The following is a 25,893-nucleotide window of genomic DNA, read 5'->3' on the forward strand; positions in this document are numbered from 1 at the left end:
GATTTGGGAAACAATATTTTCTTAGTTATGTGTTTTGGGAGTAGATTGGTTTGTTGTAATTAACTTCTGGAGTTTTTGGTGTTTAGAATCAATTTGCAATAATCTCATCAGTGTGACATTTATAAAATAATTATATTTATTTTAGAAAATAATTTTTGTAAAATTCCAAATTTCTAAACTCATTTTTTTCCCTCTTTTCCATTATATTGATGACTGTACAAGAAATCACTAGAGATAATTATGTCTTAAAAAAACAAATTTAGAAACTCAATTTTTTCCCTCTTTACCATTATATTGATGACTCTGCAAGAAATTGCGAGAGATAATTATATCTAACAAAAAACAGGTTTACAAAAAGCAAGTTTCGCTTGTTTATCACTTTATGGTCTATGCAAGCAATAAGCAGCCTTGCTGGTTTCGTTTGTTTTATTACTTGACCATCTATAAGGTTGCCCCTTATGCTTTGGTCACACCAGATTCACTGCAAAAGGAGTATGAACGTTATGCTTTCCATCGCTCAAAACGAGCGTACCGAAAACATATCCTTTGGTGGCAACCTTGGTTGGTGTAAAAACTACGTCGAAAGATAGCTTCTTGGAAGTTTGAGAGAATTGAAGAATTTGTGGAGAGACCTTCACACTCAGACCCAGAGGTGCACCGATGGTAACCTTGTAAGTGGGTGAGAGATCAGGACTGATGTTTGTGACGCTTCTGCTTACAATTGTGCTCCCATTCACAACATTTAACTTGGAAATGGCTATACTTGGATAGTTCATGTTACTGATCAGATCCACCTTTGCGCCGGACGGACACCTATAGGTTTTATTTGCAGCGATGAGCTTGATATTCTCAGAGTCTATACTGTAATTACATAGAAAGTGGAAGTAATCATCGATTGATGTTTCATATACAAGTCCTGGTTGCAGATCTCCGATTGGATTTACTACTCCCGCTCCAAAATCAAATGGCGTCCCAGCGATATCTGATGCATTAGTCAAAATTTTTCCCATATTGTTCCTTACAATGGCTGCCATATACATTAGAGTGCAGATGTTAGAAAAAGAGGCAGTTGTGAAATAGGAATTTTTGTGACAGAGGACATATATGCTGACATTGAAATAATTAAATACCCATTACCAATAACATTGACTACAATCACTAGTTGTACTAATTCAATACTTGACTTCAAGGATGGCCATAAGTACTTCTTCAAGGATGGCCATAAGTACTCGAAAAAAGTTGGTATAAGGGATTATGAATTTCAAGAATAAAACCTGATCATAAGTACCTGTTGTCATCAGGGCTGATCTAATAACAGAGGGGCTCCAAGTAGGATTCATAGATTTTAAAATTGCAGCAGCTCCGCTAACATGAGGAACTTCTACGGATGTTCCAGACATCATGTTAAATGCGGTAGACATCGTCTCTGAAAGAACTGTGTCTATAAACGTATTGGGAGGATACCATGCAGCAATGATGTTCAGACCTGGTGCGCTGATGTCTGGCTACAAATATCAATTGAAGGATTCAGGTTGTGATGATCTCTCATAATTAGCTTCTGAAAGTTAATTGGCCACTACTTACCTTGAGAATGTTCTGGGTCAGCGCTCCAGGACCTCTTGATGAAAATGATGCAACAACAGGAGCCGGCTTCTCATTTGCAACCACCGTTGATGGAGTAATTGTTGCAACAGGATTTCTATAATGACAAGGCTTGGAAGATTATAAACAACCACACTGTAATTGGATGAGCCAAATGAATCGATATAAACATGTGAAAAGAGCAGGAATTGTAGGCGGACGCACCTGGTTGAGTTTATGTAAGAAAATATCTCTGTTGCAGACGATTTACTTATTGCAGTCCCTGCAAAGGTACCGTACTCAAATGCTTCATATAGCTGTAAGTCGTCCACGACAATCATGCCTACAGCTCCAGTTAGGAACTCGATTTCTGCTATCATGTATCCCTCGATATAGCTCTCTCATTTGCAATACAGACTGCAATCTTTCCTTTCGTTTTGTTTGCATCTAAGCACTCTTGAACACAATTGCTGCACAATACCTTGCTTTGAATTTCCCCTCTTCGTGATAAATATAATTATAAAATTCCTACATTGTATACTTTAATTTACCTTGCCGCTACTGGGTCAAAGGGTCGGTCACAAGACTGGGCAGGTATGCTTCCTCCGTACACAAGCGGGTGCACGACCGATTGGCTGAGATTCGAAAAGGTGATGCCTTTACCCTAAATGCATAGTACAAATCTTTAAAGCCAAATCCCAAAATACTGGATCTACAAATCATGAGAAATGTTAACTAATTTATATGAATTTTACAACAGGTTTGTTCATAGAACTAATCCACATCTATTTCATCATCAGAATTGTTTTGCTATTTCAAGACAAAACTGCATTTTATTGCCCCTTTAGTGGACTTCTTTGTTCGACTATTAGGAACAGGCATGAAATTATCACTATAATGTTGAAATATAATTTCAACTGCAGCTTTGTTTTTATTTGCGATGCGATCCATCGCATATCGCAAATCACAAACTCACCTTGTCACCCTCCGCTTTGTTCACTTGATTTCTCCGATTGCGATGGTGCGATGCAATCCGATCGCATATCGCAGATCGCACCATATGTGTGTGCTCCAATTTTGTGTTCCGACCAAATGGGATTTTGCGATGCGATCTAATTAAAGTCAATGGGTGAAGTATAGGCCAGCATTAAATGAAATTTTACATGAAGTAAAAGTTTTTACTTACCGCCAGTGAATGTCAGTAAAACAGTAAATGCTATTTACTGTGGGTTGGTAAGTTTTGGTGAAGTTTTTAATTTTATTTCAGCGGGAGTATGGGCACAAGCAAAAGCTGGTAAAATCATTTAATTTTATTGTTTTTTATTTTATGGAAGCATGGCGAGTGAAAACGTGAAGTAATTTCCTTTTTGTTGTCACACACACACACATATATATATATATATATATATATGTAATGTTTTTTATGATGAGCGTGAAGAGGGGAGATGCAGCAGCGCCCAAGTAATAGAATTGTAATACACAACAGTGTAATTTGTATTGTAATGCACAACAGTGCGAAGAAGTGAAAATATAGAATGCAGCAGCACGTGAATGAAAAAGAAAGGCATCAGCAGAAAAATAGAATATACAGCAGACACAGTAGTCTGAGTCTTTTGTTTTTTTAAATCCCTCTGAGAGAGAGGAAGAATTTTGTAACAACAGTTTTTATTAATGAATAGAAATATGTGGTGTGTGAAAACTTTGTCAGCTGCAAATAATTTTTTTTTTGGTTTCCACTGTGTTAAAGATCCCGTGGAGGAAACAGAGCATTGTTCTCTGTGTTCTGTGATTTTGTTTTTGGGATTTTGACAGAAAAATCCCCAACAGTGGTATCAGAGCTAGTCTAGGCTCTTTGAAGGTGTCAAAGAAGCTGAAGGAAGGATTCTTATTGCAGCAACTTCTCCAGTAGTGTGAAGACAAGCAAAAGAATCCAAGGTATTTCTCAAGTTTTCTTTGTGTTGCTGTTGAAGACAGTCTGTTATTTTAAATACACAGTGAAGTATTTGAAGCATAGTTAAGAGTGCAAAAATGGCTGGCACCAGCACCAACAATAGCATGGGTATGAAATTCCCATTATTTGATGGTAAAAACTATGACTATTGGGCAATAACAATGAAAGCCTTGTTTGCTTCCCAAGACTTATGGGAAATAGTTGAGGATGGTTTTGAACAACCAGCAGATGAAAATGAGTTTAATGCATTAACTCAGGGAGAGAAGGATCTGTTAAAGAGCCACAAGAAGAAGGACTCAAAAGCCCTCTTCTTCTTGTATCAGGCAGTGCATGGAAGCGTGTTTCCAAGGTTAGCAGCAGCTAAGACATCCAAAGATGCATGGAAAACTCTCAAGACAACCTATCAAGGCATGGAGAAAGTGAAGACAACAAAACTACAGTTGCTGAGGAAAGATTTTGAGAATCTGAACATGAAGGAGTCAGACAATATTGACTCATTCTTCACTCAAGTAATTGGCCTGGTCACACAAATAAGATCTCATGGAGAGATACTTGAAGAAAGGAGGATTGTGGAGAAACTATTGAGGTGCCTACCCTCAAGGTTCCATGTGATTGTCACCACCATAGAAGAGACAAAGGATCTCTCAAACTTTTCAGTTGATGAGCTTCATGCATCACTGATCACACATGAGCAGAGATTGAGTAGAAATGAAAAATCATCTCTAGAGCAAGCCTTCAAGACCCAGATGTCCTTTGGAAGAGGAAGAGGTCAAGGCAGAGAAAATAAGAGAGGAAGAGGCAGAAGCCATAACAGATGCGGAAGGAACAGTCCAGCGAATGCTCAAGGAAGAGGCAGTGATCCAAATCAGGACCAAGGTCAAGGCAGCAGCCAACAAGGAGGACAACATCATGCTCAAGGACAAAGGTATGAAAAATCCAATGTCCAATGTTATTATTGTAAAAAATATGGGCATTATGCCAGTGAATGTAGGAAGAAGCAGCATGATGTGAATAATAGATCTAATGCAAATATTACTAGAGAAAATGTCAGCCAAGATAATGTGTTATTAGCTTGTAACATGGCTGAAACAAACAGTGAAGACTTATGGTTTCTAGACTCCGGTTGCAGCAACCATATGACAGGAAACATAGCTTTGTTTTCTGCTTTAGATCAAAATGTGAAGTCACAAGTCACACTTGGGACTGATAGAAAAATTTCTGTTATGGGTAAAGGAGAAGTTAAAATATTTACAAAACAAGGTGAAAGGAAAACCATAACAAATGTCTATTATGTTCTTGGAATGAGATGTAACCTCTTGAGTATTGAACAACTTGTTCAAAAGGGTTACAATGTTTTCTTTGAGAATGATGTATGCACCATCATGGATATTCCACCCAGCAAGCGATGCATTGCTGAAGTGAGGATGACGAGGAAGAGAATGTTCCCTCTCAGAATAAGGGCAGATTTGAAAAACAAAGATGCAATGGCAGCATTTACCCAAGAGGCTCTCCAAAGTGTGCCAAAGGATGAAAATTGGTTGTGGCATTTGAGATTTGGACACCTCAACTTTGGAGGCCTTAACTTGTTGAGCAGAAAAGGAATGGTAAGAGGATTACCATTGATAAAGAAACCGGACAGCCTTTGTGAAGGCTGCATATTGGGAAAACAACACAAAGAAAGTTTTCCAAGCGGGAAAAGCATAAGGGCAAAGGCACCCTTAGAAATTGTCCACTCATATTTATGTGGACCAATGCAAACCCCATCTTTAGCAGGTAGCCAATATTTTCTAACATTTATTGATGATTTTACAAGAAATACTTGGGTTTATTTCTTGAAGAACAAATCAGAAGTGTTTAAAAAATTCTGAAATTTCAAAGCACTTGTGGAAAATCAAAGTGGGCTGCGCATCAAAGTTTTGAGAACAGACAGAGGAGGTGAGTATATCTCCAAAGAATTTTTATGTTTTTGTAGAGAAAATGGAATACACAAACAGTTTACAGCTAGGTACACCCCACAGCAAAATGGAGTTGCTGAAAGGAAGAACAGAACCATTATGGATATGGCGAGGAGCATGTTGAAGGCAAAGCATTTGCCAAATGATTATTGGGCTGAAGCTGTAAATTGTGATGTATATATCTTGAATAGGTGTCCTACAAAGGTTGTGATGAACAAAGTGTCGGAAGAAGCATGGAGTGGGAGAAAGCAAGGAGTCACCCACATGAAAGTTTTTGGATGTGTGGCTTATGTACACATTCCAGATCAACTAAGGAGGAAGTTGGACAACAAAGGGGAGAAATGTATCTTCATCGGATACAGTGAGGAATCCAAAGCTTACAGGTTGTATATCCCATCCACCAAGAAGTTCTTTGTGAGCCGAGATGTTCAGTTCATTGAGGAGGAAGCTTGGGATAGAAGCATAGAGAAAACAGTGAATGTCAAAAACTGTTTGTCTCATGATGAAGATGATGAAGAGGTGGCTGAAATGCATCCCCAAACAGCAGCGCCAACACAAGGACATCAAGGAACACCCTTGAGGAGAAATGAGAGTGCTTCTCCAAGCACACCACAAGGAGGAAATTCAAGTGCATCCTCAAGCACTTGCACACCGAATGAACGAGGTAAGAAGTTCAGAAATTTAAGTGACATTTATAATGAAGGAATGAATTCCTTATTTGCCTTGTATTGTCATGTTGAGGATCCTATTCATTTCGAAGATGATATTAAAGATAAGAAATGGATAGAAGCTATGGATGAGGAGATTAATGCCATGGAAAGAAACAAGACATGGGATTTGGTTGAGCTACGAAAAGGTAAAGAAGTCATTGGAGTCAAATGGGTCTATAACACCAAGTGCAATGCTGAAGGCAAAATTGAAAGACACAAGGCAAGGCTTGTTGTCAAGGGATACAAGCAGCAGTATGGGAGAGATTATGAGGAGACTTTCGCACCGGTTGCAAGAATGGAAACCGTGAGAGCAGTGTTGTCCATAGCAGCACAAAACAAATGGAAAGTCTACCAAATGGATGTGAAGTCAGCATTCCTAAATGGAGTGTTAAAGGAAGAGGTTTACATTGAACAACCTCTAGGCTATGAGAAGAAAGGCCAAGAGCACAAAGTGTGCAGATTGAAGAAATCTCTTTATGGGCTGAAGCAAGCGCCAAGAGCGTGGTACAGTAGGATAGATTCCTATCTACTGGAAAATGAATTTGAGAAATGTGAGGGAGAACCCACAGTCTACATCAAATAAAATGATGGCAAGATTTTAATTGTTGTCTTGTATGTTGATGATGTTATTTTTACAGGTAATGATGACTACCTCATTGAAAACTTCAAATTAGTCATGAAAGAGGAATTTGAGATGACTGACATGGGTTTGCTGAGATACTTCTTAGGAATAGAAGTAGATCAAAATGAAAATGGAATTTTCATCTCTCAAGCAAGATATGTAAATGAAGTGTTGAACATATTTAATATGCAAGAGTGCAAAGCAGCAATCACTCCCATAGTAATGGGATTAAAACTCAGCAAAGAGGACAGCAGCAAGGATTTTCATCCTAGCTTGTATAAGAGCATAGTTGGCAGCCTTATGTATTTAACTGCAACTAGGCCTGACATAATGTTTGCTGTTAGTTTGATTTCCAGATTCATGGAGAGGCCAAAAGAGGCACATTGGCAGGCAGCAAAAAGAATTTTAAGGTATGTCAAAGGTACCAAGAGGTTTGGAATTTTATATAACGTCTCAGAACATTCAGATTTAATTGGATACACAGATAGCGATTGGGGTGGAAGTGTGTATGATCGGAAAAGCACATCCGGTTACGTTTTTCACATGGGTTCAGGAGCCATTTCATGGGCTTCCAAGAAACAGCCAATCGTGGCGTTGTCTACAGCAGAAGCAAAGTACGTGGCAGCTACAGTAGCATCATGTCAAGCAGTTTGGATGAGAAGAATGTTGAGGAGCTTATGCCAAGAGCAGGCAAAAGAAACAGTTATTTTTTGTGATAATAGCTCAGCTATTGCGTTGTCTAAGAATTCTGTGTTTCACAAACGAACGAAACACATTGATACAATATTTCACTACATCAGAGAATTGGTGAACAATGGAGAAATTGTTCTACAACATTGCAGGACTCAGGAACAGGTAGTAGACATCCTGACAAAGCCACTGGATCCGAAGAGCTTTGAATTTTTTAGGAAATGTTTGGGTATGATAAATAACCCAGCAATTGAAATTAAAGGGGAGTGTTGAAATATAATTTCAACTGCAGATTTATTTTTATTTGCGATGCGATCCATCGCATATCGCAAATCGCAAACTCACCTTGTCACCCTCCGCTTTGTTCACTTGATTTCTCCGATTGCGATGGTGCGATGCAATCCGATCGCATATCACAGATCGCACCAGATGTGTGTGCTCCAATTTTGTGTTCCGACCAAATGGGATTTTGCGATGCGATCTAATTAAAGTCAATGGGTGAAGTATAGGCCAGCATTAAATGAAATTTTACGTGAAGTAAAAGTTTTTACTTACCGCCAGTAAATGTCAGTAAAACAGTAAATGCTATTTACTGTGGGTTGGTAAGTTTTGGTGAAGTTTTTAATTTTATTTCAGCGGGAGTATGGGCACAAGTAAAAGCTGGTAAAATCATTTAATTTTATTGTTTTTTATTTTACGGAAGCATGGCCAGTGAAAACGTGAAGTAATTTCCTTTTTGTTGTCATAGATATATATATATATATATATATATATATATATATATATATATATATATATATATATATATATATATAGATGTATATATATATATATGTAATGTTTTTTATGATGAGCGTGAAGAGGGGAGATGCAGCAGTGCCCAAGTAATAGAATTGTAATACACAGCAGTGTAATTTGTATTGTAATGCACAACAGTGCGAAGAAGTGAACATATAGAACACAGCAGAACGTGAATGAAAAAGAAAGGCATCAGCAGCAAAATAGAATATACAACAGACACAGCAGTCTGAGTCTTTTGTTTTTGTAAATCCCTCTGAGAGAGAGGAAGAATTTTGTAACAACAGTTTTTATTAATGAATAGAAATCTGTGGTGTGTGAAAACTCTGTCAGCTGCAAATAATTTTTTTTTGGTTTCCGCTGTGTTAAAGATCCTGTGGAGGAAACAGAGCATTGTTCTCTGTGTTCTGTGATTTTGTTTTTGGGATTTTGACAGAAAAATCCCCAACATATAAGAACAGGGCATGTTCTTGAATGGCAGAATCTATTAGTAAAGTTGTGAAGAAATGAAATTATTAAATGTTGTGTAGAGTGAAAAAACATTATACTATTGTGTTTGTTTTCCCTCGTTCTCACCTGAATAATCTTACCGTTGCCTAACACAACGTTTGACTGGAAATCCCGGTCGATTGAGGTCGCTCCAACTGTAACAATCCATGGTGCAACATTAACCACTGTTTGGGAATCTGGTCCCTCGTTTCCTACAGAGGATACAACCAGAATTCCTTTCTGAGTAGCATGAAATGCTCCTATAGCAATTGCATCGTTCATAAAATCGGCCTGATTACTGGACGGAAATCCAATTGAGATGGATACAATATCCACCCCATATTTAACTGCATCGTCAAAGGCAGCTAAAATCTGCACACCAGGGCACCCATAGTCCAGCCCACAAACCCTATACATGGCAATTCTGGTAGAGGAACTGGCCGGTCCACCTTTGGCTTTTCCCTTAGCGAGACCATTATAGTTTGCATTGTCCACAAAGCTGCCAGCTGCAGTGGAAGCTGTAAACGTGCCATGGCCCTGATAATCTCTTGCAGTCGCACTTGGTGGCGATATATATTTCGGTTTAATACTTGTCACCAAATCATCGTCCTCTCCACCTGAGTAATATCTTGCCCCAATTATTTTCCTGTTAAAACAATTACATTATTTTAGCTGTACTGAATCACACCAGAGTAGAAACAACGAACTTATTTCAGTTGCATAGGTCACATGTTGCAGTTGGAGACATTGAAACCTTCTCCCTTAACGCACTTTCCCTTCCACCGAGAAGGAACAAGGCCCATACCCTTATCACTGAAGCTGGCTGCTTCCGGCCAAATGCCTTCAAGATAAAATTTTATTTTCTCACAAGTTATATGAATTTGTTTAAAAAAAAATTACAAATCATTATAATAGATTTATTTATTTTCAAATCTACTCAGCTATAAAAAAATAAATTGCACAGGATTTAATGTCTTAAATATCTTTTCACTCTAAAAAAAACATTTAGAAGAAATTTGATGTAAATGATTAATAAATGAAGAACCAATTTTTTATTATTAATTATAATTTAACTATTTATTTTATGTTATTATTTTTTAATTTAATGGAATAAAATCAAAATGTTATATTAATAATTATAATTATTACTTTTTTAAATATTCTTTAATTTCATGTAATTCGATTGAGTCAAAACCTTGAACAGAATATTATATTACATCCCTATCATACTGAAGTAGAGAGTGTTTTTTAGGACAAACTAAACTATAAAGTGTTTCTTAGTACAAACATATTACTCTTAACATATTTCAAAATATCATTTCCTTAAATTTAATTAGATTGGGGATTTTAGAAATTGTTTAAAATATGTTTTCAAATTTGGTTTTCTCAATTGAATGGGGAGACAAACAAGAGGGTGAAAAAAAAGAAAATTGACCCTACACAGATTCCAACCCCAATCACAATTTTCTTTGCTGAATAGGGTAAAAGAAATTAAAAAATTCAGAAATGTAGAGTGTTTGACTCATTTTTATGGTGGAAATAGATTCAGCAACATCAAGAACCCTGAGCAGCCAAAATCCTAAAATTTGACAGCGATAACTCAGATTTTCAAAAAATTATGAGAGATTTTGTCATAGTCTTACCTAAATTTCCATTATTTACCTAAATTTCAATTATTTTCCAAACTAATTTATAGTGTTTTTAAAATACACTTTTCAGAATTGATAAATATAAAATAAGACCATCAATATCTTTATAAATTAATTTTTTATATAAATTTAAAATAAATAAACATTTTCATTATTATACTAATTATAAAATAGTCAAATTTCAAACATTTTCCCCTAACTCTACAATCAAAACTGAACTTAGCCAAATGGAGTTTTAAAAGACTAATATACCTGTATCTAGAAACCCTATTATGACATCAGCTCTAGAAGATTTCGGTTCTTTGTAAGAAGAGCTTGCCATGGCTAAGTCCTTTTCTAAGTAGTCCCATGAGTGTGTTGTATGAAGGTTTAACACTGGATCAGGGAACACTTATAATACTCCTGCTTTCCCTGCTAAATCGTGGGAATTTATATATCAGAATAAGAAAACTCATTAACAACAACACTGGTTAACGAGACGTACCAACTAATGCAATCGCTTGTTCTTTGGATAATACTGCTGCGAATCCATTAAAGGCATAAGTATAGCTACGCACCAGAGATTGCTCTGCGTGTCTCGGACTGCAAAGGTTCAAATACCCCCCAACACAAACATATATATAAGAACAATAAAATCAATTCTGAAATTTGAATATTTATTTCATAATTTGATACCTTTCGAGAACAGACGAAAGAACCTGCAGATGACTGGTTACTAGCTCTTCTTTATTATTGTCGAGTAAACTCCCCATGTACACAATGTGCACCTGCATGCAGATCAGCGAAATTAGCGACATTAAAACTGAGTAATCTTGTAGCGAAAAGAGAATTAATTTGAAGAAATGAAGAGTCTGTACGTTTCCATCGTCAACAATGGCGAGGCCGAACAGCAGAGTAAAGAGAAAAAGCAATGCAAAACAAAGCTTGAACCCCATCACTAATATTTCTCACTACTATCTACTCAATCGTAACGGTCCGTTGTAAGACTTTGGTGGAGGGCGGAGCTTTATTTCATGGAGGGAGAATGAGATAGAGCAGAGTGAGTGGTGTATGTAGTGGATCTAACGATGGCCACTTACGATTTAGATTCGTGCAAATACTTGCAGCGCCAATGTTGAATGAACGAGCTTATCGTGTTAAAAAAAAGTCCCAATTGCATCATAAACTTGAGAATGCACGAAATGATGAGAATAAATTACACAAAAATTGCACGTTCATACTCGGGAACGCGTTTTTCACAGTGGAGTCCAGCTTTCCCGATGGGACAAATTCTCTCTTCCCGCCATTTATTTCTTTTGTGGGTTCTCAATCCTTTGTTCCTCAGCCGCTGGTTTATATTAACGCGCTTACCCTCTCTACCCATGGCTGTGTGTTGTGCCTCTGTTTCGATGTGAAATTTCTGCGCCGCTGGTTTAAATTTGTTCCCATGGCTGTGAACTGTCCCTTTTTTCGGTGTAACAATTTGCGCCTTCCAGCTGCCCTACCCTTTTTTCTAAAGTTTCATCGCTGTGGGCTGTGCCTATTTTTGCTATCATTATAATATCACTTACAATTTTTCCTACATCAAAATTATTTTTAAAAAATTAAAGAAATGTTATCCTTTTATATAATAAAACCTTATGAAATTTACGGATATATGTATTTCTTATTTATTAAAATTACATTTTAGTTATAGACATTGAAAATTAAATAAAATTACATTTTAGCGATGGACATTGAAAATTAGATGTTTTGCTTAAATACTCTTTTTATTCATAAAGATCAAACCATTTTAATTGGAATGAGATTATCAATCTTTGGATTTATGAACATCACATACCAATTTTCTGATATTCTATGTGTAAATTTTCTTCTTACCGACTTTGCTTGTTTTTATTTATTGATATGGAATCTAATAGGAAGGATGATATGGGGTTCATTTGCAAGAAGGTATTCCTAAGACAAAGGAGAGAGTGAATGGTAATTGATGTTGTGTCTATGAGGATATACTTCAAATGCATACATACTCTACCTATTTTTGGATGTGAATCTTCAAATTTTAAGAGGAAACACATGCTTTTAATCATTAGACGAACCCAATGCATACTTATCACAGCGATAGGCATGTCTATTTCAAAATAGGTCTTCCACAATTTTAATTTATTTATGAGTAATTATTGGGTGGATGGTAGGGATTTAACCTCCATGAATATGTTGAAATATTCATAGTAGTAATCATAGATCAAGGGTTAAGATTTATCTCCAAGTTACCTATGATCTTTTAATTAATTTATCTCGAATTAATTAATTAAAAAAATGTCATATCAACACATGTAATATTAGGCATGTGATATTGATAATCCATGTTATTGACCAATGATATTGTAAGAAGAGTTATTTACACATTAAGATTTTTCATGGTAAAGTGGAAGTGAATCTTCGTGGTTAAGAATATTTTTACGTTCTTTATAAAATGTATATATGTTTAACTAATATATTAATTATTTTCTAATTAATAATAACAATATTTAAAATTCCCCTAGGAGTTTGTTATGTTTACCAATGAACATTCTGTCAAGGCGTTTGTGTTGTTGCATAGGTTACATGTTCAATCCTAGATTTACTCGTGCTTGGGGGTGCACGGTTACACCTGAGGGTTATAGTGGCAACTGATGGGTATAAGTGTCACGCGAGTATGAGTACCACTGGTGTCACGCGATTCTTCCAAATACATAAAGTATAAAAAGAATAAAATTTAAAATAAAATTATAATTTAGTTAATTTTTATGTTTTTTTTTTAAATTAATTTGAGCAACATTGTGATGTATAATGCGGTAAGTTATATATGCTTATTATGGATATAATCTATATTCTACTCTAATTATTGCTTCATATCTATTTTAAATAAACAAAGAATCTCTTAACATACACCTTATTTAAAGAATATATATATATATATATATTTCAGAATAATCATTGGGCAAGCCAAATCAAAGAGGCCGACCCAAACTACTCATATGATGGAGCCTAGCCCTAATGGACCCCAAGAGAATTGAATTCATACCTCATGATATATGATACACTTTAATCTTATTTTTATACCCCTCGAAAGCAGGGTTATATTGTTTTTGAATTTTGGTAAAACAAATAAACTTCTATTAAAACCAAAAATTGCTATAAAATTTTAATAATATTTTTGAAAAAAATTATATTAAAACAAATATTTGAAAATAAAATTTTTTATTTTTTATTTTTCGACAAATGAAATTTCTAATTTTTTTTTTTTTTTTACAAATAAAATTTCTAATTTTTGATTGGTTGTTGACAATTTTTATGTGGTTTAAAATACATTTATCATAAAAAAAAAAATTTACACCTCACACAAATTTAACAGTTATCATGTTGGTCGGAACAATTGCCATTTATACGGATAGAATCTCCATCTTAAAAATATCACCACATCAATTTTATTCGGAGGCCGTGAATTTATGCCAGCCATGTGGAGGGGTTGTCGAATTCCCTTCGATGCGTTGTCTGCTTGCAAATGGGAGGAGGCCCAAACATCATGGGACATTTTCTATAGTGTGGGATTCGAATCTCGTGCTTGTCAATAATAACTTGAACAAATGTCATGTTTGTGCCTCCATCATAGTCGGAGGAACATGTGGAAAGAAAATTGCGATCACAGGAGAAGCGGTTAAGAACAAAGTTAACGCATGAGCGTCAGGAGCAGATGGCAAAACATAGAAACATATGATACTGTCGTCATCCATGCCAAAACATAGAAACACACAATACACAAATTATTGTCATACAACATAACATTAAACCCATCAGTTTTACAAAGGTCATCATCAACTCTTTCTAGCCATATGCTTATTATGTCTTTTTTTAGGCATAGTGAAATGGTCATTTTCACAAAAAAAAAAATGTATTTTAAATATAGTAAATTCCAGTGAAAAAGTTTATTTTGTTTATAAGTTAGACTACACCAATTTTTTAAGCTTCACGGTTAAAAACACTTTTACAAAGCTCATCACCAACTATTTTTGGCGATATGATTATTATATCCCTATAATTTTAAGCTCCAAGGTTAAAAAGACTTTTACAAAGCTCATCACCAACTCTTTCTAGCGATATGATTATTATATCCCTATAATTTTAAGCTTCAAGGTTATTGCTTAGTTTTTATGTGATTTAATGGTTGAAATAAGTTGATATTGAAATCTTTAAAACATTATTTTAATTTTATTTTATAATATTTTTATACCAACCAAAAATATTAGTTTTTAATATTATATTAATATATATATATATATATATATATATATATATATATATATATATATATATATATATATATACATATATATTTTGCATAAAAAGCAAGTATTAAGTAGCAGCATTGCATATTACACTTGTTTAATTCAACTCTTTTCATGTCACTTAAAAGTCCCAACCGACTCGCACCACCTATTATTTCAACAATCTGTCCATATATGGATCAAAATGATAGTCTTAAAAAAAATGAATAAAGAGATCCCTGAGCATCGACGATTCTCCGCACTTTTATTTGATACGAATATTCAAATTCCTCGCTCCCCCTTCGTGGCTTCTCATATTTTGATTCTTTGTGGGAGATCTCTCTTCATCCTATTTCTATGAGAAATTAAATTTTATAATTAATCTGCTCTGCTTTTTACTTTAACAGTGAGTAAAGAAACATTCTTCTTTTTTCTATTACTTTATATTAATAAATTGTTATTTATTAAAATATGGGAAAATTTACCAAATAGAAAAAACATCGAACAAATTGAGAAATCTAAATCTTGGATATTTTTATGAGTTTTCATAGGGAGATTTAATGTCACATGGAATAAAGGGTTTATTATTTTTCTAGCTAAAAAGGTGTATATAACTTATTTAAATAGATGAATGACACATTTGAAGTGAGAAACATTATGTTTTCATCCTTTGTGGAGAACATAAGTGATACTAATTTTTCAAAAAGAAAAAACCAACAAACTGTTATTAAAAGTTGTTTATATATGTATAATAGCCAATATATATCCCAAATCTCTTTTCTAAATCATGGAATACCATAAATAAGATAGCAGGGTATGTAGGACTGCCCAATATCCTCATAGGGAGCTTCATAAATGGCCCACCAAATAGGCAATCATTCATTACAAACTGGGTTAGTAGATCCCGTCATAAAACTAAAGAATAAAGGGCCCAAAGCCTGCAAACTAAAAAATTGTAGGAAGATCCTCTTATCAGCTTGGATGTGCGTGGGATACTCTGATAGGCCTCATCATACATATACGAGTAGAAACATAAAAAATACAACCATTAAAATGCTCTAATCAACTTGGATGCACCTGGAGATGCTCTGACAAGCCCCATTATAAGCATATGCACAAAAAACGTCCACTAGGGCTGGAACCCCCAAAAAATCTAGCCCAATAGGGAACGTAGGCTCACCAACGTGTCCCATAGGGAGCACAAAATATGCCCCAAACAACGGACCATAACACATTTAACTACGAATATTAGAACCCCAAAATAGAATTTGAAAATGAAAGGTACAAGGCCCTTAGGCAAAACCCATCAAGGGTTTCAAATGATATAGAGTCAAAACCCTGAGACAGTGCAGACATTGATTTAGAAGCCACAATTGAAACCTGAAAGTGGGAAGCACGTAAAACAGCCACAAACCTTGAAGTAGTCCTATAGAGTCACCGATAACTAGAACCATGAACATGGCGGCAACTGGGGAAACCCAGGGTAGAGAGCAGACCACGACGCCTAGCGAGAAGATGACAGCAACCCCTGACCCTAACGAAACACAATGGAAAACCAAGTCAAATGACTATGACAATAGAAACATAAGAATTCAGAACCCTAATCCCATAAAAACCTTGAAACACCCCACAAAAGCACTACATAGAGAGTACTCACAACAAATAGATACACTCCCCAAGGAGCAGGAAGAAAGCCACTAATTTCATGGATGAGGAGGCATGATCCAAGGGAGCTAGGGCGCCTAGGGTTCCAACTGCCTCGCTAAGATAAATAATATTATTATGTTTTCATTTCATTGCCTTTCAACACATATACAAGAATAATGAATCAACCAATTTATGGTTTGAAGGAAGAGATACTAGTGGATCTTGGAGAATGGTCTAAGAGAATGTTTACATCCATCATTTTATTTTCACTGAAATTTAGTTGCCATAAAAATGAATGTGCCAATGTTTTCCATTAAAATCTATGTGAATGAGTCCATAACCTACTGAATAAAATCACACAATATATGTTGGTCTAGTTCCATGAGAGGAGTCTTCATTACCAAAGAGGCATATGCATCTCCATATCCTACATTTACTGAGCTATATGGTGCAATCTCATTTCATGAACATTGTTTTGTGCCACATAAACTTATGTATTGCTTCTATTTCACTTCCCATTATCGACATGAAAACCCTTGTTTCTTCCTTCGATTCCCTTAAGCTTTAAATGTGAATTCTAAGTTGAATACATCATGGTGCAATATATTTTTTGCAACATTATTTTCACATTGTTTAAGCCTCTATACGAACCCGTTAATCTCCTTAATCTCAAAGAACTCATTGTTTATTACATTAGTGAAAATGTTGCATGTTTACCCATAACTTTGTTGACAAGAATCAACTATTAACTAAATCCCTAACTATATTAAAAAGAGAAAACCATAAAACTAGCGAAAAAATAAAAATAAATAATCTTGCATCACTCTTATCCTTCTCACAAAATTTAATAATAAATTTAAAAAATATTATTAATAAACTTAAAAAAAAAAAGCCTAAAATGATCCTATCCTAAAAAAAAAATAGATGTTATAATCATACTATTTCATATTATCTCATTTGAAAAAAAATACATGTTGCTTCGAGAATAAAAATCATATTCCCCTTATCCTCCTTTCTACTGGTGTCTACGTTAATGTGTTCAATTTCACTGTAAATTTGGGTGGAGAGTTTGCTGGGAGTGAGATCAGAAATTCAACATAAAGTCATCAATCATAGGCTCTTCAACTTTATTATTCGACCATCATTTTGTAGGCTCTTCAATTTTATTATTTGTTATGTTTTTCAAATTCCAATAATTTTTGTGTTTTTTAATATTTAAATTTTAAATTAAAATAAAAAATAAATATTGATTTTAAAAATAAAAAATAATTTTATTTTGAAATTAAAATAATTATATAAATTAAATAAATAATAAATATTAATATACATAATTTGTAATAAAAATTAATAAAATTCAACACTTATTAAATAAAATATACAGTATTGAAAATACACCAAATCCATGAAAAACATCATCCAAATTCTGGAGTATTGAATAAATTTTATTTTAATTAAGAAATGAAATTTCAAATTTTTATAGTGACTGTAATTTTTATTTTCAATGCCATGGGAGAGAGACTACATAATTTACTTCCACTTAACTGTCGAAAGGATATATTATTGGGTTCACAGCAGAGTTACCAAACTTGGCCGAATTAGTGTACGGAATGCATCTGCATCGTTGACGATTGGTCTGACAATTTGTTTCTTCCAACATGTAACTTAAAGTTGGTGGAGTCTATCTCTAAATTACCCAACCTAAATTATTTAAATTATTTTATTAAAAAATAATACAATAAATGGTCAATTTTTTACTCAAATGATTAAACAATGTTAATTATTTTTCAACAAAACTTATAAATATATTTAAAAAGGTTAGAAATACTACATGGTATATTGAACAGGGCCGCATAGCTAGAGTTCTTGCCACTTAATTTAGTTATTGAACTTTGAAAGGTATGAACCAACTGCAACATTTGAACAAGGGCTACATTGCGGATACTCTTGGTTAGTGTATATATAGTTAAATTAAAGTAAAAAACAAAACTTTTATTAGGGGTGATTGAGAAAGATGTAATCATAATAATAGACAAAGTAGAAGTATTAGTTTTAAATTTTATGTGCTCAAAGTATTGAGTTTGATTGTATCAACCTTGAGTTAATCATGTTTTTTAAGTTAGTTGTTTCATAGCTAATATTATTTTCACCAAATCATTTTACAAAATTACAAAGTTTTAGAAATAGAACAATCATAATGTAAAATTATGATGTTGTTAAATTGAATTATTTTCATACTTGTATTTAATGTGGTAAAACCAAGTGTCTTGCACAATCACAAAAATGTCTAAATTAGAACATCTAGATGTTAGTGATGATGTAGAAATACACTCATTAGATTATGTTTCATATAATTTAATTTATATAATTATAAAAAATAATAAAACTTAAATCAATAATTGTTTAAAATTTTTGAATCAAAGTAACTAATTTTTAACGTAAATATCAAGCAATAAAAATTAATTATAAAATATGGAAAATAATAATAAAAAAAATTCAAGAGAATCAAAATTCTTTACATATTTTTAAATTTTTTCAATCAATTAAAAAACAAGAAACTTTTATAAAATAATCAAGTTTTTCACTTAACTAATAATAATTTAAAAAACATCAATAACTAAAAAATTGAGAAATCTTAAATAACTAAAAAAAAATTAATCTTGAAATGATTTAAGAATCAACAACTTCTACTTATAATTAGTTGTTATTGATTTCCCACAACCACACTCCTATCCATTTTATGTTCTTAAAAATCATGATGGTTGAAACCTTTTTTTTCTAAACCATAAAATTAAATTATAAGTATAACAGAAAATTAAGTACCTGTCTATTTCAAATCTTAATAAAATATTTAGCCAAAATCCATGTTGATAATGACACTTTTACAATGTCTTTTGAGAAAAATAATTTGAAACATTGTTTTATTATATACATAATTTAATAACGATAATAAATTTAAATATTAAAAAAAAACTTATTTAAATTAATAATAAGCACAATATTTTAAAAAATAAAAACATCATAATTAAATTTTTAAATTATTTTTAAAAAATTATAAATCAAATCATTATAAAAGAACATTTTTTAAATAACTTTTTCACACTTATCTTCAATTTTTTAAAATATTTTTTTAAACAAAATGCTTGCTATTATTATCTTTATATAAACAATTTTTGAAGAACTTTTCACATACAGAATTATACGTCACTCATAAAAAAACCTCTTACGTGACATATTGAAAGACGCTTCTTTGAAATCGCATCAGATTAACTTGGGTTTTGAGTGGCCCGTTATTTACGTAGCTATAGTATGTGTGAACAAAATCATATTATCTGATTGTTAATAAAATCTTACAAAATATTATGTCTCACCTAATTTTACAAGAATTTTACAAGACTACGTAGCTATAGTGTGTGAACAAAATCATATTATCTGATTGTTAATAAAATCGTACAAAATATTATAGGTGTCACTTAATTTTACAAGACTATATATATAAAGAAAAGTTGACCTTTTGGCTTCCATCTCATCTGAATGATTTAAATGCTCCTCGCGAGCCTATATCCCCATCCATGCCCCTTTTCTAGCCAGCCTCGGACCACGAGACTCCTATTAATACGAATATCCCGGAGCCTATATCCCCTTCTATGCCTCCTTTGGAGCCCGCCTCGGATCATGAGATCCCATGCCAGCGCCCGACTCCGCATCCTCTTAAAATGATCAGTAATGAAAGTCAGTTCATCCAGTCCTCGACTCCCTCTCCAAATAATAAAAATTCTTCAATAGAAAGAGGAAAAGAGATTACTCCTACCCCTGCAAACTCGCCTATATCTTCGCCCACGAATTCGGTAGGCAGCGATTTGGACTTCCTGCTAAATAAAAAATCGCTTCAGCTCAGGGTGCTTACAATTCATAAACCCCTTTCTCAATTGTCCCCTCAAATTAGTCTGAAGTTGGCTAGAAATATCACGGTGAGGAGGAAAACAAAAGGGGGAAGCAGGCACTTCAGGGGGAGAGGTGAGGGCAGAGGGGTCCGAAATTTATCTCTTGTAGAAGTTCCAATCATAGACATGACTGAAGACAGGCCTCTTAGAGCAAGCAAGGCCGGAAATTCTCCAATATGAATTTCATCATCTCCATGAATATAAGAGGCTTGGGGGCAGGACCCAAGTTTTTGGCCTTAAAAAATTATTTTATTTAGTAAGTCCCAAAATTATTTTAATACAGGAAACAATGCATGATTCCTCTGTTGCTATTTCTTACTTCAAGAAGATGTTTCCTTCATGGCACATCTGTTGTGGGGAAAAGTATCCGATGCGGATGACCCTATCCCTACTCTAAAGGTGACAGTCTTTAGCAACAACTGAAAGTAAAGCTTTGATGTTTTCCTTTATGAAAGTACAGAGAGAAGGAAGAAATGATTAACCAACCTGGTGTCCTTCGCTTAGTCGATCTTGATCCTCTCTCTTTGTCTCTTGTTCCCAGTTCCTTGCTCTCTTTGCCGGTCCAGCTACACACAGATCCTGCACAAAACAAGAGAGGAAACTACAAGATACATGTACTCATAACTGATGCATGGATTAGAGTGAATCAAATATACATGTAAATACAATACATCAATGCAATACAAGTATATAGGAGAACATGCAAAACTTTATTGATAGAAGTAACAGGGTTCTGAGAAGGTTACAACCAATGATGGCTCCAATCCAGCAGCACCTCCCCAGCAGCAAGAACTCTCCTCTTCACCTCTAGTAAAACAATCACCCAATAGCTCTAACTGTAAACCAACAGCACCTCCTTGCTTTACACAAAATTCCAGCCTCCTTAGACCTCATAGAAGAGCTCTATATATAGGAGAGAAGAAGAGAGGATGAGTCAGCTTGAGACTGACATGAAGCTGCCTTGTGTCCTCTCCCACTTCAGTTAATCTTCAGTTCTTGAGTCCACTTGGAGATCCTTGGTTACACATGGTGATCAAGTACCTCTTACTCATCACAGGGCGAATCTCATGAACCAAGTGTCAGTTTGGAAGCTTCCTGGGCAGTTGACACCTTGCAGGATGACTGTGCCACTTGGCCAATCTCGCCCAGCGCAGGTAGCCTTCATTAATCTTGACTTCCAGCGCAGGTACAAGGAGGGACAGTTGCATTCCAGCGCAGAAGCTCAGTGGAGCAGCTGACATGATCCAAAATAAGCCTGTTTTGAAGTGTTTTCAGGTGGAGAACTGATTGGAAGTGTTGTTGTTTGATGACCTTGCTCTTTTAGGGGTAAGAACAACATGTTTAGGGACTAAGGATCCCTGTAATTATCGACATTTCATGCTCCATGATGCGAGGCACAAAAATGTCTATAACAGTTGCCCCCTAAAGTATGAGGCCGTTTATCGGGTGAAATGCTTTATCTAGAGGATCCGAAGTTCGTTTTAGTGCTAAGGAGAGTGCCCTGTAATACAATACAATACAATACATTATTTTTCATTCTTTTTTCATGATCTAGCTGAGGCGGGCATTCCCATGCTCAGCTTTTATAAATACATTTTGGTACATATGACAGACGATCGTCTGAAGATAGACTGATAATTTTCTGCTGAAATTATCATCCTTTGAGTAGGATGATCATCTGCTGCAATGATGTACACGACAAATGCTTTTATATTTCCTGAATATATATCGCAGCCCGGATGGATGAAACTAGATCCGGGGTCTTCAAACTCGTTCGATCTTCACTCTAAGTACAAGTCGATCCATGTGAGAATTGCGCTGAAGTCGAACATGGAAAGACATCGCTTGATTACCGGTCAATAATGAAAACCGTTAACAAGCGCGAGAGGAATCACCAATAATGACGATGACCCTCAAGGTACTGCAGTACAATTCACGTGGCGTGAATAAAGGACTTGGCGTCGAACGCCACGCAAAATCTTCTGGTCGAAGGTCATTGATGTATACCTGTCGCCGGAAGTGAGAAACTTGCCATTGAGGCATGCAAGCTTCAAAGTACTGATGGGGGTGTTCCTAGATCAACTTCTTGGATAATGAGCTGAAGTCGACAAGAAGCGATCCGTCAAAGGAGGGCCTTAATGAATCCCACATCAATGACACGGAACGGAGCTAATGACTTTAGTGGAGGTGAAAACAAATTGTGACATATGATTCAGGGTGGCGATCATGAATGGATGAAGGATAATGTATGGCAGTGGATGGGACACGGTTGACACTTTCAGAATGACCCCTTTTGAACATATAACGACACTGATGCGATGGATCGGTAGCATTACCCCAAATGTGGATGGTGTGGCGAGGACCATGGTGATGAGACCGGTGAATGAGACAACCCAACCCGATATGGTACGGAGGAAAAGTGTCATGTTCAAGAGTGACTTGCTACCATTAAACTTTGAATGTTCTCCCAATTTTTCCCCAGTCATTTCTGAGCAGTACCTCTTTATTTTTGTCAAGCTTGAGGAGGATAACATATGCTTGTTCTATAACCTGCCCTTCGGGCAAGCCCATTGCTATGATTTAACGAGCCTAGCGATAGGGAAACTCGTTCTCGTCTAAAGACAAGTTTGTCGCTATTTAATCATTTTAACGAGTCTAACGACAAGGAAAACTCGGTCCTTTTCATTTTTAGAGAGTCTGAAAAGGTACAGAAAGTTAACTCCAAAATTCCTTTTTCGTCAGCTAATCCCTTAAGTCCGAAAAAGTATAAAACAATACAGAAGGGATGGCTGTTCGGTACTTTTAACGAGCCGAACAAGACAAGCGCTCGATCCTTTTGTGCAATAATCCCTTAGGTCCAAAAACATTAAAATTTAGAGGAGGGATAGCGTTCCGGTCATTTAACGAGTTGGAAGGCCAAAACTCGGCAAACTTTTCATATTTTACGAGTCAGTGAAAAGAGCTGAAAGAAGACTCGTCTTTTGAGGAACGAGTGATAAACAGGGATAGCTACAGATTCCAGGTACAGGTTGGAATTTTCCAATCACGGCAGTGTCACAAGGATGGCTAGGTGAAATCACTCTTCGCAGCTGTTTCTCAAAAGAGGTAAACACACAAATGGAAGTGAATGATCGGCCAAATGAACAGTGGAGGTGGTGGATGAAAACACGATCAAGGTTCTTATGGCTGATGAATTTACGATCTCAAAAGGTTATTTACCGGTTCATTTTTTCCATGAGCTTGAACTCTGGGGGAAACTTTTGCTCACACTTTTCTATTTTTTAACGAGCATAAATTCAGTCCTAAAACTGCTCGGATTTGCGTTTATTTTTTAACGAGCATGAACTATATGCTAAAACTGCTCGATATACCAGTCATATGAAGAACGCCTCTCGTAAGGACCAATTTTTATAGAGCTTATGCCTTACCACAGCTATGCTCACTTTTGGCAAATTTTACTTTTGCCCCACAGGATTCTTTCATTTAAGTTTGGAAACGGCTAATCTTAAAACCAGATAAATAACCGCCCCTAGCTTGCACTCCAGAAGGTTTGCATGCCCCCAGGTATAGGATAGAATTTCGAGGCTGCCCCTCCTCTCCTCTACTTCTGTTTTTCTTTGGGTGTTCACATTTACTTGTCATCTTGCCAATCTAATGCTGACGATACTTGTCTTCTCGTTATTTTAAGGGGTCTTACGCAGTACTCAGGCTTCCCGTCGGCCCACTTTTAACAAACAGCTATTTGTGACAATAGAAGAACACTACTCAAAGATAAAACATTGATATTATTGAGGGAGGCTTGCCTCTTTCTTATTATTCCAAAGACGGTTCGATTTGCTGCCGCAAATCAATCTCTTTCTTCGGCGGTGTCTATCATTGGGTTGTCCAAAGATGGTTACCCTCTGTCACAACAATACGGTCTCCTTCTTCGTAGACTGCCCCTGCTTATCCTTCAAAACATATGTTTCGATGGGCGAGGCTTGAATTTAAAGATGGTGACTACTTGTTGTAATAAGGGAATTCCTACTTGGGCATTGCCCACTTTTTTAGACAAAGGTGAATGATTCCCAAACACATAACTTTAACAAAAGATCATTATTCCAGAACAACCCCACTTCCTACGGACGGGGTACGGACTAGTCATGTTCTTCTGCGGAAATTTTGTCTTATACCCGGAGTTTCTTCTGCCCGAAGCAGACCAGGGTGCATGCCCCCTGGGTCCTAGTCTTTCTTTCCGAATCACTCGCGCTCATCGGGAAGGAGGACCGGGGGTGGAGGCGAATCTTGAGTGAACAGACCATTTAGGATTGGTATTTGACTATTTGCGATGCGAGATCCCGGAAATGAAAGTTGGTCTACGAGCTTGACCACCCTTCCTTCGTGTGGAAAACACATTACTCTAAAGAGTGAGGAGACTATCGCTCCCATGCAATAAATATAGTCGCGTCCAAGGAGTAGGTTATAATCCAAGGGTCCTTGAACTACCAACACGTTCATCCTGACGGTCTTCCCTTTCAATGTAACAGGTACATCGGGGAGGATCCCTAATGGTCGACTGGTTCCTTTATCAAAACCTGAGAGATTTCTCAACTCAGGTAAAAGCGCTGGGGAACCCAGTGCTTTCCAAGCAACAGAGGAAAGGATACTCACAGACGCCCCTTCATCAATGATAGTACCAGCCATAATCATTCTATAGATCTGGACAATGATTCTGAATGGTGTACTGGCTGGTAACCGGGGTCTGCCTAGTTGATTCCAATCAAAGGATACAACCAGGTTGCTTGGTGGTGGGACCGAATATACGACCGGATAGGACTCTGATGATGTTCCTTCCTGCGATAAAGGAATGGGCGCATTGCCCTGATGCTCATCGGAGTCGGTGCTGATGAAAAGAACCTGGATGGTGTCATCATTGTTCTCATCAGTGAGGGTGTCGCATGAAGATGACTCTTCGGCGACGGTGTCATTTGAAGACGGGTCTTCAATGATGGAGTCATTGGACGATAGAACCTCTGAAGGAAGAACCGAGCCAACTGCCGTTTCGACCTTTAGACTTTCGTCTGGTGTAGATTCAGTAGTTTCATTCTCAATGACCGACACTTCAGCTGACCACTTGAGTGGTTCAACTGGATTTTCAACTATCGAGGGATTAGGCGCGAGTTTTCGATATCCAGGAGGAAGTTGCAACGGTGACATCGGGCGATCTTCCAAAACTCTCTTGGCCTCATCTAAGAATGGACATTTGTGGATGGCATGATTGCCTTCACACAATAGACAGGGTGATCTTGGTCCCCTTCTTCGTCCTTCACTCTCGCTAGTTGACGGAATGCAATCAACTTGACAACCAGAGGTTGATGCTACCGGATTGTGCAACCTTGGGGACCAGTCCCTTAGTATCCGGGGAATACAAGGACAATCACGATGGAAATGGATCCCTTTGCAAATGACACATGGCGATTTAGGCCCGGTCGGTGCAGTGTGTGGGTTTTTGTCAGCTTTCTTCTACTTGCCCCCAGTCGCCTTCGCCAGAGGCTCCTTCTGCTTCTTTTCTCTCTTCTTCTTTTCCTTCTTCTCCTT

At 36.0% G+C, this 25,893-nt stretch overlaps 1 pseudogene; it reads right to left on the reverse strand.

The window, feature by feature from the left end:
- Nucleotides 1-467: 467 nt before the first annotated feature.
- Nucleotides 468-11,380, reverse strand: LOC149221139 (CO(2)-response secreted protease-like; annotated as a pseudogene).
- Nucleotides 11,381-25,893: the final 14,513 nt, after the last annotated feature.

Source organism: Pinus tabuliformis, chromosome Q (assembly GCF_031772625.1).
Source record: "Pinus tabuliformis cultivar Carrire ecotype Pingquan chromosome Q, CPIR1, whole genome shotgun sequence".
In the NCBI taxonomy this organism is placed as follows: Eukaryota; Viridiplantae; Streptophyta; class Pinopsida; order Pinales; family Pinaceae; genus Pinus; species Pinus tabuliformis.